Source organism: Euphorbia lathyris, chromosome 4 (genome assembly GCF_963576675.1).
Source record: "Euphorbia lathyris chromosome 4, ddEupLath1.1, whole genome shotgun sequence".
Taxonomy (NCBI): domain Eukaryota; kingdom Viridiplantae; phylum Streptophyta; class Magnoliopsida; order Malpighiales; family Euphorbiaceae; genus Euphorbia; species Euphorbia lathyris.
In genome coordinates, this window is record NC_088913.1 from 27,460,377 (window position 1) to 27,480,191 (window position 19,815).

Here is a 19,815-nt window from a genome sequence, read left to right on the forward strand (position 1 = left end):
CATCATCTCGGCCTTCATCATCTGCATTGCCAAGTAGGCGTGTAAGAACACCATTATCACAGCCACAACCAGCATCAACTCCACTCTCTGCAAGAATACCTGCAGTTTCAAGTTCACAGCCCCAACCAATGACGAGTTCACAGTGCCAAACTATGGTGAGTTCACAGCCTCCAAGTGCAAGCAAGACGACACTCGAAGATATCTTGCGGAGGCTGAAAAAATGAGCTTGGGATTAGATGTTTTTTTGGATGCTTATAGCATGTTAGATGTTTTTTGGGATGCTTATAGCATGTTATATGTTTTTTTGTGGGTCTGAAGTACCCATAGCAGTACTCTGTTTATGTGGCTATCGGGTCTGAAGTACCCTATTTTTGGATGCTTTGTAGTAAAATTTATGTGTCTAGCGGGTGTGAAGTACCCTGTTTTTTGTGTATGTTATTACAGGTTTAGTTAAGACGATTGAACGATGTTGACTTAACTGCTTTTGTAATGCATCTTCGATGTTTTTTTGTAAATTACAGGTCTATACAATGCTTACAATTATGTGTCAATTACTGCTTCAAGAGCTTACAATTATGTGTCAATTACAGTTTCAAAAGCTTACAATTAAGTGTCCATTTCTTTTCAATTACAGGTCTCTACAATACAGTTGTGTGTCAATTAAGTGTCCATTTTTTTTGTCAATTACAGGCTTCATTGCAAATACATAATGAATGTGCTTGCTAATGTCGCCAATATCAACCTTAATCCATACCTAAATAACCTACTCCAGTTTACCCAATACCTTTACATAATTCTAACCAAAACATTAAGCAAACATTCCCATTTTGTGTCAATAAGAACAACATGCAACTTAAGCAATTAATATCATAGAATTCCAATACCAATTCATAACACAAATTAACATTTCATACAAAATCCCATTTCATGCCCAATTGGTATCACAGAATACCAAATACATACCAAAAAATCCAAGAACAATTCAAGAACAATTCAAGGTGCCAAAGAATTCCTATCATTGTTCCCTAAATCCAACCAATACATCTTTAACCCTATTATGACAATAACCAAGCAAACTACATTTCCTATACAGCAGTTCCATGTCCATCTTCTTCTCTGCCTCTCACTCTGCCCAGCGATTTCTTTTTCTGCCACCATCTTTTTAGCCAAACTCAACTCCACCTCCAACTCTTCAATCCTTTTCTGAGCAATTGCAATACCTTGTTCGTATATCTTTCTCTCCTCCTTCAATGCTAATAACACCATCTTTCCCCTCCTGCATGGCAATTCATCAATCCATTCAAAGAAATTACAGCCCTTCACCTCCTTAAAACGCCCACAACCAAAAAACCGCCTGCCCATGTTCCCCGGCGTCTTAGCTGTTCGTAGTGGTGAAATGAATCCGCAATTGCATCTCACAGGTCCTGACCATTCTTCTTGACTTCCCTGCACCCACAAATTTGAGGATGTTCGACTCATCCTACCTGAAACGCGTTCGGGATTACAATACGGTGGACGGAGAGTTACAATTCGTGCCAGAACGGGAGTGTTGGGTATCCAATTAAGGAATTAGGGTTTGCAATTTGGGAGAGGGTAATCGAATTAGGGAAAGGGGAGAAGAAGAAGGGGTGCGATATTGGGGATTTTTGTTTTTTGGGTTTATATATAAAATATTTAATTTAATCCCTATTTTGCCCCTGGTCAACATTTGGGTCAAAGTGCCACGTAAGCATAAATGATGGAGTGAGTGAAAAAATCCGTTCTTTGCTAACGGCGTTTATCAAAGACCTCCGTTTGTAAAAAAAAAACATAGGTCCCAGTTCGCAAATCCGGTATACCACAGGCATTTTTTTTGTACTTATCCCAAACATTTATTTGATTATGAATTGGTTTGATGAAACGTTTATTTGTTTTAATTCGTTTTGATAAGACGCATTATATATATATATATATATATATATATATATAAAGTTATATGAACTTAAGTTTTGGGTATATTTTATAAGGTTTTGATTAAATCCCTTTATAAATGTATAGCTATGTTAAGTAAAGTTGGTTTTTATAGCTGATAGTTTCTTACTGAGATTTTTGTCTCACATTTTTAAATGTTTTAATGTTTTTAGGTGATAAAATACAGGATATAGAGGTTACCGACCGATTAGGTGAGGTTTGGAAGTTGGCTGCTTATTGTTAGAATTATGGTTAGAACGTTGGTATTTCAATTGTAATATAATGGAGCTGGGGCCGCTGTGTAGGGCTCCGGGGGGTTCTACGTTAGGACGCTCCGGTACCCCTACTTAGAGGTCGCCCGCATTTCAATTAAAAAATATATGTTGAGGTCCTCGAATGACTAATGTAGTAGAAATATACATTATTTTAGAATATATTTTGAAGAGGAAGGCCAAAATAAATAAATAAATATGATATTATGATATTTGGATAAATTGGAGACTCTTAAATTTATTAATTTTGTCATGTTTTATTTTACTTTATATTATTTTAATTTTAAACATTTTAAATTTTATGGAGTTTAAAAGATTATTTCTGTTAGGAACCAAGCATAAATTTTCGTTTCTCAAATCCATGCTTGTGGGGGGCAATTTGTTTACACCATAAATAATTTTTGACTTTGAATTATTTTTAATATATTAATTGGCCTAACTTACGTCTAAATAAATTTTAAGACTTCACCTTAGGGGAAACCAATTACCTAAGGTGAACCTCAGAGGAAACCTAAGGTAAATCAAAGGGACATCAGAAGGCCAGTTAATATTTTAACGTGTATTTTTTAGCCAATTAGAATGCAGGAAAGTTAGAAAGCGTCAATTTCATCGTGGAAGTCAAAATGGAGCGGTTACCCAATGTGGTGGAGAACGTGGATTAGTGGAAAGAAGCAGGAAGTTATCTCCAACATCTATAAAAGGAAGAGATCACGAACGAGCCAACCAACTCAACAACTCAACAAACCCAAGGAAAAACTCTAGCAAATTATCCTTAGACTTCAGCATCTTTAGATTTCTCAGTTTGTTCCCTTAGTTTCAATTTTCAGATCTAAAGTTCATTCATTTCCCAGTACATTTTTATTTTTATTTTGTTCAATCGTTTCTGTAAGGTCGGTATCGTTTTGATAATCTAATCTTTGGAATTTTACGGTCTCTTTTATTCCATACAATCGTTTTGATAATTAGAAGTTAGAAAGTGCACTCAATTTCATTCCATAATTTGATAATACTATAATTATCTGGCACGCCCGCAATTTTCCACGAAAGAGCCAAACAAAAATTGGCACGCCCAGTGGGACCCAATCACCATGCCGCCGAAGAAAAGTGATAAGAGCAACAAAGATACTGTAGTTGCAAGTTTTGAAGAAGAGGAGGCCATGGCAACAGGCAATGTTCCACAGATGGTGGGACGAATCGAAGGGGAAAAGGTTGCTAGCCCTAGAGGAGAATCATGGATCTTTACAGAGATCCAAAATTCACCATTCTTGAAGAGGCGTTTCGGTTCTATCGAGAAGAATATGGAAGCTCTGTGGAGTGACATAGATTTGAAGATGGATAAAATACTCCAGAAGTTGTCAGAACCAGAGGTAATCAAGAATGGAGAAGACCATGTCCATCAAGGCTCCCCGGAGTCCAACGGGGGATGTGGGGTGTCCGGCATTGAGAAATATCAAATTCCACATTTGAGGGACGAAGTTGTCTTATAGAAGGCCGCTAGTTCAGCAGGCCGGGAAAATACTGGTAAGTCACCCGTTTCTCAATATTTTGGAAACACTAATCCTACCTCCCATACAACTTCGTATCATGAGGAGGCAGGAGGCCACCATATCACCGGGGGACATGGGGGGGCAACTATAGAGGCAATGGAAGGAACACTGGATTTCTTCATATGCCTTACGGTCACCATCAGAATGGCATGCCTCAACAAGTTCCAGCATTCAATATGGAGGCTGTGAGAGAAGTTGTCCAAGAGCTGTATGGGCCTGGCCTTCGTCAAGTTGGCCGCACTGAGTTCCACAAGCCTTACCCTCATGCGATTGACATGGAGAATCCTTACCCAAGGGGATACAGAGTACCTGAATTCTCCCTATTCTCTGTGGAAGATGGTTTGTCAACTTTGGAGCACGTAGCAAGGTTCACGATCCAGTGTGGAGAACTTGCCAACTACCCTAACTTCAACCATCTCAAGTTGAGGCTTTTCCCAAATTCTCTGACGGGACCAGCCTTCACTTGGTATGCTACTCTCCCTAGGGACTCCATCCATGGTTGGCAAGATAGGGAGAGGCAATTTCACACTCAATTCTTCCGAGAAGAGCCAGAAGTATGTGTTGCAGAACTTTCTAGACTTACTCAAAAGGGAGGTGAAAGAGCAGACCAGTTCATTTCTTGTTTCAAAAAGATGATGAACATGTGCAATGTCTATCTCCCAGAGGTGGAGTACGTGAAGATGGCCCAGAGGGGACTTGACATCAAGCTGAGGAAGAAGTTCCAAGGAATGGAGTTCAGAGACTTTTATGAGTTAGCTGCAAAGGTGACAAAGTATGAAGATCTGTTGAGGGAAGAGAGTCACAGAAAGAAGAATGCCATGGGAACTTATTGCCAAGAAATATACCATGAGGTTGTAGTGGCAGATCTTAAAAGTACAGGGACTCATGTTTGCCCCTTACTCCAGTCCACTGGAGGATATGATGCAGCAAAGAAATCTTTCAATGATAAACCTCCGCAATTCAGCTTTGATGTGTCCAAGAGTGATCCTCTCATTGACTTTCTCTTAAAGGAGAAGTTTATTGCTTTGCCTACAGGTCATAAATTGACAACAAAAGAGGAAACCAAAGGGAAGACATATTGCAAGTATCATGATTCCTGGAATCATGCAACCAACAATTGTTGGGGCTTCAAGAACGCAGTTCAGGAAAGAATCAAAAAGGGAATTCTTAAGTTCCCAGAGAAGAAAGAAGCAATGTTGGTTGATGAAGATCATTTTCCACCGGTGGTGACTATGAACATGGTAGCAGTGGATATGCGAGATGTCCTCAATAGAAAGAAGGGAGACCTTCTTTTGAAACTTAGAGAGTCCAAAAAGGAGAAAGGCAGAAGTTACCATACTTGGATCCCTAAGGAGTATCTTAGAGGCCCCGATGAAGTTCAAGCTAACACCTGTGAGCAAGGGGGGCAGAAGTCAAAAATTCGAGTAGAAGTGAAGAGCATCGGAGGGAATCATTATAAAAGAAAAGCTCAGACTGAGAGGGATCAAAAACCTCTAAGAAGTGAATTTCACCGAGAGAAGTATTCCCTAACTGCCAATCAAAGGAGACCTCGTTTTGTGGTGCCTCAAGAAGAAACTTCTGGTAAGTGGCGCGTGGTACGACCTAAAAAGTTTCCCTAACCTCTTACTAGAACACAAAAGAGAAGGATGCAGCGTAAGAGAGCAGCTGCTGAAAGACATCATGATGAGAAAGATGAAGTAGGGGAACCGGTGGAAAAAGCAGAAGTGCAAGCTGGTGATCCAGAGTCAATAGTTTCAGAGGAGCCAGAGGAAATCATTCAGAATGTGCGAATAGGTGACATGGTGATACCTATCAAATGTGCAACAACATCAGTGACATTGCCAGCAGATTTCCTAGGAAATTCAAGGGATCATCATGCTGAAAAGGAGAATAGTTCATCTATTCCTGAGAAGAGAGATTCATTCACCAGTGGGGTCTCAATTCAATCGAGTGGCCCAGGAGAACCAAAAAGAGTGGTTTTTGAGAAACCTGCAGATAGCATGACCAAACACATTAGGCCTCTTTACATCAAGGCACACCTAAATGGCAAGCCAGTATCAAAAGTGTTGATTGATAATTGTTCTGCAGTGAATATCATGCCATTTAGGATGATGAAGACCCTGGGGAAGTCAATAGAAGATCTAATTGCCACAGAGGTTATGGTGTCAGCTTTCACAGGGGAAACCACCAAAATCTTAGGAGTTCTGCCAGTAGATATTACTGTGGGAAGCAACACATCTATGGCAGCATTCTTCATTGTTGATTCAATAGCAAGCTATCAAATCTTGTTAGGGAGGGACTGGATTTATGCCAATTGGTGTGTGCCGTCCTCACTCCATCAATTCTTGCTTTTTTGGAAAGGAAATGAAGTAGAAGTTGTCTGCGCAGATGGGAAACCATTTACAACTCAAGCTGATTCCGTGGAGGCAAGGTACTATGATGGAGATGTAGGTCCAATAGAGTTCAGAGGTGAAAGTAAGAGAGGAGGACCCAAAAGTATCACCTGGAAGAAGCAATGTCAGAAAAAAAGGGAAAGCTATCCTCCAACCATCAGCCATCATTCCATCCAAAGCTTGGGGAGCGTTGGGAGAACCAATCATCGAAGAAATCGACGATTAGTAAGCATAAAGAGAAAGAAATGGCAGTAGCTGCCGCTGCCATAGAAAAAGCCCAAGTGCAGCAGGTGTTGGAGGAAATGCAGAAGGAAGAAGGTCTGGAGGCTCTAGGTGCTGAAGTAATCTATGAAGAAGAGCCTTTGGAAGAAGAAAGTGAAAATGTCATCCAGATAGATGAATTGAAACCAACTCCTTCACCACTAGAGGATGACAGATCATTGGCCAGAGTTCCATTGGAGGAAGTGAACTTGGGAACTTCTCAGAACCCAAGATGTACATACATCAGTAGTCTTTTGGATCCACACATCAAAAAGAGACTCATTGCATTGTTGCAAGAGTACAAGGATTGCTTTTCATGGGAGTATCGTGAGATGCCTGGACTTAGTAGAAAGTTGGTGGAGCATCGTCTGCCAATGAAGCCAGAATTCAAACCTTATAAACAACCTCCCAGAATAATGTCCAAAGAGGTAGAATTGAAGGACTTCAGAGACCTTAATACAGCAACTCCAAAGGATGTGTATGTGATGCCCATGGCAGACATGTTGGTGGATGCAGTAGCTAAAAATGAGCTTTTATCTTTTTTAGATTATGTGGCAGGATATAATCAAATTGCCATTGCTGAAGAAGATACTTCAAAGACCGCCTTTCGATGTCCAGGTGCTATTGGGACATTTGAGTGGCTGGTCATGCCTTTTGGCTTGAAGAATGCAGGTGCTACCTACCAAAGAGCAATGAATGCCATTTTCCATGATATGATTGGAAAAAATCTTAAAGTTTACATTGATGACATCGTCATAAAGTCCAAAAAAGAAATGGAGCACATAGATCACTTGAGATTGTTGGGGTTTGGTGTCCTATAGACAATTGTTCTAGGATACAAACTTAATGTAAATGAAGTGTTCTTTATATCATTTGTTTTAATGAGATATATGTTTTATAACTATATAAAGGCAATCCTTTTTACAAACAAAATAAAGTCTAATAAAAGGAAATCCGTAAGTTTGTTTAAAGTGATTATAAAGTGTTCATACAAGCATGAAGTGAGACTAAACTTTATGATAAACTAATAAACTTAAAACCACCCCAAGTCAAGTGATATGTTTGGGATTGATATATCACTGTTGAGACTTGTATGAAACAATGTCTTCTGTCCGACAGAAAGCTGATCTCACAAGCTTCATATATACAGATATCTGGACAGTTACATAGATCCGATGAAAAGTTGTTCATTAGGATTGGGGATCTGATTTGAGATAACAGGATGGGTAGATTCATCCTTGTCACCCGTTCATCTCATTGGTATTAATAGGTATAACTAATCCTCAGACTCAAAGGAATATTAATTGGTATTCTGGATTACGGAATGTGATGCTTTGACTCTGGTGTAACACGATCCTTAACAGAGATGACTAACAGTAGATGTTGGGTATCACAGGAAGTGATTGCGGGATCGTTATATATTGGATTGAGCATTTATCACTCCCGATAAATGGGAGATACATCCAAGGATCTCTTGTGGAAGACTTGACTCTAAATCCTTGCAAGGTGATAACTTGAGACTTGAAATACAGATTTCACTTAACCTATCTATTTGAGTTGACTCGGCCTGTACAAGTAAAACGAACGTCTCACTATATGTGACTTGACATCATCCATAGTCATAAGATTCAGTTCAAGAATGTAGTTGATAAAGGATCGAATTATACTGTAACTAATACGGAAAGGTTAACAACAGAATCAACCTGTCTTCTTATGGACTATGGGGGAATGATTATGGACTTGCTAATCACATACTCTTTACATCATTCCGTTATGCAAAGATTAAATGTAATTCTTTGAGAATTAATTTAATAGTTGCATATGGCCAGAAGTAGTAGGAACCTAAAGGGATCACACATAAGACTTGGAAAAAAAAAGGGAGATTGATGTTAATTAATTGATGGAAGCCCAATTGAGCCCAGTAAGGCCCATGGACTATAGGGGGCCGAAATTTATATATATCAGTACATAAATAATTAGTTTGATTTTATTAATCCTAATTAGATTAGGATTACGAATTAAATTAATTAAAGGATAAATAAGTTAGGAGTTTTAATTAGATTATAAATGCTCCTATTATTATCCAATAAGGTTATTATTATTATCCTAGATATATTAGATATATAGTGAGATAATAATTAGGAATTCTATTCCGAATTGAATTCCTATTCAGTAACCTAATTCTATCTAACTAGGGATTAGATACAAGTGATTATATATAACCCCCTATAGGAGGATTTCGGCCAACTCAAGCATACTAGCCCTAGTGGATTTTCGAAATACACATTAGAGAAAGAGAATTTCGACTCCCCCAGTTCGAGGACGAGATTTTCTACGGCTTCCATCGATCAATTGATTTCATCTATTTCTCTTTTCTTTGATCTTGTGTTGATTAATTGGAGGCAATCTATTTTGGTTGCTATTCAAACGGTTGATTCTAACTTAATCTTACTGTGTTCTATTTTGTGCTCGGGAACTCGGAGAAGAGTTGTGGGCACTTCATTAACAACGGTAGATTGATCATCGAAAGGTAATTCTTCTTATCCCTCTTTATATGAAATAACGATTAACGGATTCTAGGGTTAAATGGAAATAGGTTAAAAAATTTATATTTTCGCTGCTATACATTAGCCTAATTTCCAACAGTGGTATCAGAGCCATCGTTAAATCCGTTATTTTATATATGAAAAATTTAGAAGTTTTTCAATAGGATTGAATAAATATTTATAGTTAGGATTAAGGGTAAATTAAAAAAAAACCCTGTGGTTTCACCGATTTCCAAATAAACCCCTGTGGTTTGTTTTTACCAAAAAAAAAGAAGCGTGGTTTACGCCGTTACCCGAAAAACGGAAAATGGGTTAACATTGTTAAAAATGCTGACGTGGCAAAGGGTAAAGTTGGAAAAACGATTTTTTTATTTTTTATATTTTTTATATTTTTCTTTCTTTCTTTCTTTCTTTCTTTCTTCTTCTTCTTCTTCTTCTTCTTCTTCCTCCTCCTCCTCCTCCTCCTCTTCTTCTTCTTCTTCCCGTCTCTCTCTCTCTTCTCTTTTTTTCCTCTCTCTTCCCTTCTTCTTTTTTTTTGTTTTTTTTGTTTCGATTTCAGATTTCCAAAATCGGAAATCTGAAAATTCCAGATTTCTGAAAATTTCCAGAAATCTGGAAATTCCAGATTTCCAAAATCGGAAATCTGGGAATTTCCAGATTCCTGGGAAGAAGAAGAAGAAGAAAAGAAAGAAAGAAGAAGAAAAATAAGAAGGAAAGAAAAAAAAAGAGAAAAGAGAAAATTAAAAAAATTAAAAAAATTCGGAATTTCCAATTTTACCCCTCATTTATAACACTGTTAACCCATTTTTCATTTTTCGGGTAACGGCGTAAACCACGCTCCTTTTTTTTGGTAAAAACAAACCACAGGGGTTTATTTGGAAATCGGTGAAACCATAGGGATTTTTTTAGAATTTACCCTAGGATTAATTAACAAATTGTTTTGATTAATTAATTCTAATGATAAATAAGTTTTAATTAATTGTTAATTAAAATAGATTATGCGTATGTTCCTAATTATTTTGGTTGATAATCATTATAACAAAAATCTATTAGTTTTATAGTTAGGTTAATAGAATTAGTTTTATTGATTCTAAAGATAAAACGGAAATCTATAGTAGTTTTTTCCTATTTCTGAAAATCGTTTTAAAACCATTTTAAAACTGATATATATATATATATATATATATATATTATATTTAAAAAAATAAATAAATAAATACGACGGCGGCGGCTCGGGTCACGCCTCGCGGCGCGACCAGCCACCACCGCGCGGTTGCTGCCTCGCGGCAGCAGCCGCGTGCGCCGCCGAGGGCTGCTGCCAAACGGCAGCAGCCCGACCTCGAGCCCCATCCCGAAGCCCACTTAATTTTAATTGTTAAAATTGGGTTTTGAATATAATTTTAAATATATATATTTCGGAAATTGATAGTTTTCTGTTTTGATTATCGAATGAAAATTCGTTTAAAAGTTTGTTTTTACCAAGTTGTAAATCAAAAGTATTAAATGAATTAAAATCAAAATAATTGGGACGTGCATAATTAAAATTTTGTATAGTTGTATTAATCTAAAGATTAATATAAAAGATACGAAACTATTAGAAGTAAAATTGGATGAAAGTTAATTTGATAAGTTAATGTTATTAACATAAATATTACATAAAATAGTTATGTAATCAACCAATTAAATTTATTTAATTGAGTCTGTGCATGTTTGGAGTTATGGACATATTTAGACCCTCTTTTAGTCTTTTGGTATTTTTGAAAGAGGACCTGCGCGTCCTGCCTTTCTACTATCTATTGTAATTTCTCCTCTCCTCTAATTCCCTTCAATTCAATTGAAGTTTTCTTTAGTAGTATAGAAATTAATATGTAATTTCAAGGCGCCATGGAGAAAACGGAGGACCTAAAGAGAAATATGTAATAGTTAGTATTTCCTTAGATTTGGCCTTTTATTCCGTCTCTGGCTCGACGGAATAATTTAGATGATATGTCCATAACGCCAATGTATGTGAATGTATGTGTCTGATGTATGCTAAAGCAAATCAAGACTAAGTTAGATTATGAGACCGAAAATAAAATCCCTCATTAAAAAGTTAAGTAAATAAGTAAGTTATTAAAATCGGTTGCCCCTCCCTAATATTATAATTCAGCCGGCAGTACTGGGGGCCTTTGGGTTGTTGAGCAAACTCAAACTCGGGGTCTTATGGTAACACCTGAATTATCGAAAAACGTTCTTTCATGAATATGGGGTAATACTTAAATTAGATTATGATAATTGGATGAGCAAACTCATGTTGTCATAAACTAATGGGCAATATGGTTGAGATTAATATGAATAGCATATTAGTTACTAATGTGGTTAGTAACCCGATAACCTAGGAGTCACATTGAAGATGTGATTGATTACATGAATCTACCTAACAAATGAGACTAGCTTGTTGAGCAAACTCAAGGCGAAATCTCAGGAGTTAGGATCCTAGCTCACTAAAGGATTTGTGACATTCTTCGAATTAATATGGAGGGCTATAAATTTAGAAAAATAGTGGGAGTGATCTAAAATAAACTAAAAGGCCTATAATTTTAGATTGATATACTTTAAGAAAATGAATAACATACGTTTACTCTTTCTTACATCTCAAGTTTTAAATTAAAACACTCCTAAAATCATGACTAACACCAATCTGCAAAACATTCTTACCGATAACAAACTGAATGGTTCAAACTTCACTGACTGGTTTCGTAACCTCAAAATCGTTTTGAAGTTCGATAAAATAGGGTATGTACTTGATACATCGATACCCCCTGTCCCTGCTGTTGATGCTCCCATTGAGGAAATTAATGCTTACCAGAAGCACAAGGCTGATGATGATCATGCCGGATGCATCATACTTGCATCGATGACACCGGAATTACAAAGGCAACATGAAGAAATGGATGCCTATTCCATCATCATGCACCTAAAGGAACTGTTTGGGAAACAGACCAGGTGCGAACGCTACGAGATATCCAAGTTGCTATATCATTGCAGGATGCAAGAGGGCACATCTGTCATGACACATTGTGTCAAGATGATTGGTGATAACAACCCAAATTATTCTTGAATAAGGAATAAGGGAAAATAAATAGAAATAATGGCAAACCATTATTCCTTCTAAAAGAGATATTTATGCATGATCAAAGAATACGAAAAGGCGCCTTTATTACCATCCATGAATGGGAATAAATACAATTAAATGGCAATTAATAGCCATTAAAGGGGAATAAAGACTTGACTGTTCGAATACCTCAACTCTGAGGGTTTCAATTCTAAATGCTGGGATTAATGGAGAATTGATAGCAATTAAAGATGAGTAATGACCTGACTCTTCACCTGCTTCCCCATTAATGCTGAAGGTTACAAAAACCTATATAAATACCCCAGCTTCCTAGGATCAAAGGTACACTTACTGATTCTCTACTTTTGTGCTTACAGTTTATTCTCAGAAATATTACTGACTTTGGCATCGGAGTGTCCCCGGCCGATCCCAACGGCGCCTCACAGGGAAGTGCTCCGATCAAGGATTTTTCCACAAGTTATCAATTGGTGCGGTGAAGGTGGATCTCTAACAAACAGAAGATCACAAAATCTTGATTGTATAGAGTTTCACAAAGAACAAAACAATGGAGTCAACAGAATAGAAATCACAATCTCAAACTTTGGCTCAATCAGTACAACAAATCTATCCAAAGATACAGTTCTCCATATATAGGTAGGAAAGAGTTTTCTACATTAAATCTGGAATTTTATGATGAAAAAGATAAGTTTCCTCTCCTTTCTTATTCCATTTTTAATTACAGAAAATTGAGATCCCTCACTCTTATAAAGTGCTATGAATATCATTACATGTTATTATGATAAATCTAATAAACTGTGAAAGATGAAGTCATAGACACAAATCTTTCATTAAATCTTGCATGCTTACTATGCCCTCATATTTTTATGCATGACAAGTGTAATATGATATTATCATTGAATTAGTACAAACGCATGTATAAGACCCGTAATCTTGGGATTTACACAAAAAATCATCCATTCAATGTGATTTTGTCATTTGATATTAAAATATCATAAAAGGGCTCATGTAATTACAAATGATTTAAATCTGGTTGGTCTTTTGGATGAACATGCATATAACTATTAGAAGAAATTACAAAAAAATCATATTTGGTTTTTCCTTGTACAATTCGCCATCTATATATGGCTTTTCTCCTATATAGTACTTTTAATATCAGAACTTCATATTTTTGAATATTGTTTTGTCAAACAGTTATTTCATTCCCCTTTTTTACAAGGATGTGTCTATTCATATAAAAACTGTTTATTTGACATTGTTAGAATTTCTGTTACCAACACAAGAGACTTGAAAATATTGAGTCTATTTGTAATTATCCTGTAATGTCCCTAACTATTAAGGCCATTATGGGTTGATGAATTACCAAATTGGATAAACAAAACTTTCATGTCCTGAGCTAACTACAAAATAGTGCAAGTGTCGGTTTCAGATCAGAACATTAATTTATGCGAAATTCTTAAGATATACATGAGAATTCCTTAAAAATTGGAGGATTGTATGTGAAGGTAGGTGAGAGTGGATTTTGAGTAATTTTCCTTACACTCCAAATTGGAGGAGAATCATGGTACATGTATTTTTCTTCTAAAATTACCCTTTCTCTTTTATTTTATTCGTACAAATGAAATAATATAAGAGTAATTTTATATATAACTATATTATCACTTACCTTTCTTTAATTACACCTCATTCAAATGAGGCTTTAATGATCTCTGAATGCCATTAATGTATGAATGCACAATATTAATTGCAAGTAAATAGCAACTATGTAAGATATCTTACCCAATATAGAATGTCATAACTTTTATGACGTTTAAAATAAATATGCTATCTCGGATATTAATGCGCATTGAAATACAAAAGGACATTATTCTTAAACCATTCTCATTATGGTTATTTATTAAGAAGTCATTATGATATTCATGTGCAGTAGCAATCTTTATGGTTATGACCGTTATACGTGATATTATTATTAAAACAAGCACGATTAAAATTCTATTATGAATTTGTTTGACATATAATATTTACTCGCTTTTATCCTTTGACTAAGTTCATTCTAGAGTCAGGGACCAACGTGAAGAAATTATTAAGTTGATTCCAAGATGAACTAAAAATTCCATAAAGAGACATTGCATTATACATGATATTTGCCAACAAGGTCAATGCAAACAGTCTTTTGCTATGAAGTATGTTCCGTGGATCAAGCCACTGATCCCCAAGGTAAGTGAATATAGCTTTTATGCCTTACCACAATCTTTTAATAATGGACAGAGTATGCCCTACTTCTGGAGTTCTTTCAGTGCTAACCCACAGGTACAAGGGAGTTGCTAATACTACAACCAGTGCAAACACTGATATGAAAAATAAAGCTCAATCCAAAGAAGTGTATATGCAGAGTCACTTCAGAAAAATTCCTTGACTATGTCATTAGCAAAAAAGGAGTTAGAGCAAATCCAGATAAAGTAAAAAGCCCTGCGAGGAAAAAGGTGAAAAGAGCGCCTAAATAAAAGCCATGCGAGGAAAAAGGTGAAAAGAGCGCCTAAATGAAAGCCCCACTATGGGTGAGAAAGATCCAGAGGTTGAACGGGCGAATCATCGTACTAGAAAGATTGTCAACAAGCATATATCAAGGTATAAAACAATTCCTAGCAGAACCACCCTTGATGAGTAGACCAATCTGAAGGGGAGACCTGCATTTGTATCAATCTGTCATGGATAAAGCTATGTGCACCGTGGTTATTCAAGAAGAATAAGGTCAGCAGTTCTCCATCTATTATGTTAGCAACACTATACCATAAAACCTCTACTGCAACCAAATTTGAATTTGTTGCTTGAAAATTGATGCATTAAGTAAGTTTATTTTGCTGTATTTCAATAATGTTGCATTTTGTTGCATTAATCTTCAAATTAGTAAAATGATAAAAATTATGCAACAAAAATATTAATTGTTGCTTGCATGTTGCTTTTAAGTAAGTTAATCTAACAATTTGTTTAAATTGTTACAAAAAATAAGGTAAAACCGTGAAAGCAACAAAATTATTAGTGTTGCATTGACATTTAAGTGATCCATTGCAACAAAAACAAAGAAAAACTAACAAATATATAATGTTGCAATTAAAATTATTTATTATTTTATTAATATATATATATAAATATTTATTTTTGAGAACAATATATAATATTAATTTTTGGAAACAATTATACAATATTAAATATTAATTTTTTATTAATATATAAATTTGCAAATGAAATTTTCTAATTTTTATACAAAATTTTTCTTTTTACTGTTTTATGATGCTTTGCACAAATTAATTTGAATTTATTTACCAAAATTAATTTTTCTAAAAATAAATAAATACTTTCTAATTCTATTTAGATTAAATATATTAAGGATGAAATTTTAATTTATAAAAAAAATATTGCAATCTTTAGTATTTCAAAAAATTTGGTTGGGTATAAAAAATTTATAATTATAGGTTGGGTTGTTTTTAATCCTTGGATAGAAAACATCAATCATATGAGAGCCCTATTTTACAAAGCACAAATAATAACAAATATTTTGGAGGTTACATTGAAGTTTCAATAATCTAAAGTATGTAATGGTAATGTATAGGGGTTTAATCGAACCATATTTAAACAATTGGGGCTCACTGAATATATGGAAGAGTATGATTGAAAGGATTAAAGAAAGTTGGGGTGAAATTTAAGGATTAATAAAACCGGAGAGGGGTAACCTGTAATTCATAGGGGTAGGATCGGAATAATAAACAATGGGTTTCAATCCATTACCCTAGTTTCTTTTGAAACGATTTACAATGCTTGCCTCCTCTCTTCGCCGCTCTCCACCTCACTGAACGCCATCCATCGGTCTAACTTAGTTCGTGTCTTTCTCCCTCTCTCTTCCTTTCCTTCTCTCTTTACTTAAGCAGATTTCTCTCATTCAAAACCAGAATTTCATCTCAGAGCTTCGTAGCGTTGCTGCAGAACATAAAGATGTCACTGGCAAACTTACGGCAATCATCTCTCTGCGGCCGCCATGATTGGTATAGACAGAAGCTTTTGGGCCCAGAGCTCCACCTTCCTTAAGGTCTTTTTCTACTTTGTACCTTTTTTCTTCCAAGTATTTCTAGAATTTGATTCATTACCTACTGGATTTTCTGCTTAATATTTGATCTCATGGACTTTCGGTTCTTGGTTCTTGTGTCTTAATTTCTTAGTTTTTAATTTTATTTTAATTTCCTTTTGTGTATTTTTCTTACTAAATTAGTTTATGCAATTTGCTGGAAAATAATTGATTATTTTCCCTTCGTTCTTCAAATTGTGGTTGATGCTCGGCCACTTGAAGAGCCGCTTGCTCACTTGGGAAAGGCGAAATAGGTGTATGAATGGGGTTTGAATGTAAGTTTGAGATGTTTACTTAACAACATGTGTTGATTCAGGTTAAAGTTCTGCAATCTTTGAGACATGTTCAGCTAGAAGATGTTGTTGTCAGGGCAGTACAAATGAAGATGATATTCCATATCCTGCTTATATTGAGAATCCAAATGTGTTGGAAAAATAGCTTGACTCCAACTTTTGCAGCAGCAACACTCTTCATTAACAATGCTCGTGGGATGGAGTCCAGTTCCTGATGATAGCAGAGAAGGCACTGCAAATACAGTTCCTGATGATAGCAGAGAAGGCACTGCAATTCAAGAGGTGCGCAAATTTTGTTTACAAAATGATTTTTTTAGTTTTCCAATTTATACTGATTCAAATGGATGAAATGAGATCCAACAAAATGATACTTGCAGTGTTGTTTGCAAATGTGGAAGGCAACATCTTGATCGAACGGTACTCATAAATCTCATTCACTTTTTTTCTGGACGATTCAGTGATTAAAAATTGATTGAATCTTCATTTCTTCTTGTTTTTTTTCAACTTTTCCTTTTGAAATCATAGATATCTTGATTATGAATACCCTTTGTGATTAGGTGAGATAGATCTAACTGGATTAGTAATACTAATTATTAGATGAATTTGGGATTCTTGCACAGGACATAATCATAATATTTCAAGTAATGTGATTGCATGCGGCTGTTGTCTTGTTCAAGTCATAGGAGTCAACCATATGTTTCCTACATGAATTAGAGAAGAACCAAAATCTAAATGGATAGGTTTTAATTGGAAACTGCAAAAAGGGTTGTTCCCTTGGTTTATGTCTGTACTGAAGCTAGACCAAGCTACAGGACTGATTTTGTTGTTCGCATAGGGCATATCATGTGCGAGTGGCAAGACATTGGCTTGTAGTTACCTCAAAGGCACGACTTCCTTTAGCATCAAAGAGTGATGTAATTGTGTTAATATTTCACATATTCATAATAGAATGTTATAGCATTTGATGGGGCTGAAGTTGATTATTTCATTTAATTTCAGATTGCTATATAGACAATTTCCTCCTGGTCATTTTAAATTGAATCTCCAAAAGATCCATTGATGCACATCTATTAGGTCCGTGGCATCAAAATTACCAATATCATTTAAGCTTGTGATTTTAAATTCTTTCAGGCCTGGTATCTTGTGATTATATGAGTATCATATATTTGTATTTGAACAAATTTCAGTGAGTTTCACATAAACTTTGGGATTTAGGTGTTTCTCATTGATTTTTTCTATTTGCATTTTTTATTTTTTTCCACTATATGTGAACCCCTTTTAATTGGTCATTTTGATGAATAAATATTTGAAAATAGATTATAGGGATAAGGTACCAAAATAGGTCTAAGGTTTTTGGGAAAGTACCAATTTAGGCTCCACGTTCAAAATAGCACCAATATAGGCTTAACGTATACAACATAGCATCAATTTAGGAACTACTAACAAAACGTGACACGTCATCTGTTAAGTCTGTCAAATCAGCACCACGTCACATAAGGTGCCAAAATAGGCCTAAGGTTTGTAGAAAGTATCAATTTAGGCCTCACGTATAAAATATCACCAATATAGGCTTAGTGTTTACAAAATAATACGAATTTAAGCTTAATCCAATTTAAGCTAAACGCCACAATTAATCATATTATATTTTTTCCTCTCTTCACATTTTTGTGGCTGCATTTACGTTATTTTAAATTTATATAAAGTTAATAGAGAAATAATATAATATAATTAATTGTGACGTTTAGCTTAAATTGGATATATTTTGTAAACGTTAAGCTTAAATTCGTATTATTTTATAAACGTTAAGCTTATATTGGTACTATTTTGTACGTGAGGCCTAAATTGTAAACATTAAGCCTAAATTGATATTATGTTGTAAACATTAAGCCTATATTGGTGCTATTTTGAACGTGGAACCTAAATTGGTATTTTTCCAAAAACCTTAGGCCTATTTTGGTACTTTTTCCCTAGATTATAGAAAGGATATTAAATGTTTAATTGGTCATGTCTAGCAACAGGAAAAAAGAATATTAAATCCCTCAAGCCATTTTGTCTTGTTTTCAATTAGTCCCCCATAATTGGTCATAAGATGAGCCTACCCTTATTCACAATCACGAGATAATTTTGTTTTGTGCTTTTCCTTTATAAAAAGATCCTATGGCTATGGTGTTAGTGGTCCCTCATCATCATTAATCTTTATAAGGAATTTCATCTTAATTTTGCTTATAAGTTGCGAAACAATATTATATATATAAGAATGTATGAGTAATAAATAAATTACTATTAGAAGCACCATCAGAGAAACCAGATACATATTTGCTAATTTGTATCACTATATTTCTGATTCCTAATTTGTTCGGGTTGTTCTTGTTACAATCGCCTTGAACTTTTGAACTTTTTATATTTGCTTTTTTGTAGGCAAAGATGGAACAAATGCTTTCATGGTTGATCAAGTGATGTTCAGTGATTCATCCCGTTCATGGGTTTTTGGTAGGGATGCCAAATATGTGTTGAAAAAGGACAAAAAAACTGAAAGCTCCACCTGAATTGGTGAATGAATTAAAAACAAGCCTAAGGGAGGAAGTGAGACAAGAAGTGGAAGAAAATTTGAAGAAAAAGATGGAGGTAGAAATGCACAACAAGATGGAGGGAGAAATGAACAAAATGTTGGATACAAAGATGGCTTTGATGATGAAACAATTGGTACGATACAAGTTAAATATATAATATAACTTGTACATCATTATAATATAATTTCATAATGAGAATTTGCAATTGACATGAGTTATACGTCAATTATTGTACATGATTATGATGGGGAAGATAACAAGTGATATTAATGAAAGATGGTGGTTTCTTAGAATTTGAAAACTATGTATTGGACATATATTATGATACTCTATCTTGTTTTATAAGAGATTCTGTATGTATGATTTGGATTATTGTTTAGAAGTATATTCATTATATTTCAGATTATACTTTCCGAAATTAGTCAAAATTTACATTTATTACAGGTATAAATTATTCAAAATAATGCAGAAAAAAAAAAAAGATGCAGATTTCAACCGTTGCAAAAATCAATTATAAATGTTGTAAAATGCTACTAAATATGTAGCAAATTTCAGTTAAAATTGTTGCAAAAGCTAATAAATATGTTGTGGAAGCCAATTGAAATTGTTGCAATTTCAACTAATTTTGTTGCAAATTCGAATTAAAATTGTTGCAAATGAAGCAATATTCATGGTGCAAAAACTATTAAAATTGTTGCAAAAATTAAATAAATTAGTTGCATTTGATTTAGTGCAACAATAATAACATGTT

The 19,815-nt window shown here is 35.0% G+C and overlaps 1 long non-coding RNA gene across 2 annotated transcripts; it reads left to right on the top strand.

Moving 5' to 3' along the window:
• Positions 1 to 15,890: 15,890 nt before the first annotated feature.
• On the top strand, positions 15,891 to 19,436 carry LOC136227071 (uncharacterized). Of its 2 annotated transcripts, XR_010687966.1 has the most exons (3): positions 15,891 to 16,165; positions 16,518 to 16,776; positions 16,872 to 19,436. It is a non-coding gene; the product is annotated as an uncharacterized lncRNA (long non-coding RNA). The 2 variants fall into 2 exon arrangements; XR_010687965.1 differs by having other exon boundaries at positions 16,518 to 19,436.
• Positions 19,437 to 19,815: the final 379 nt, after the last annotated feature.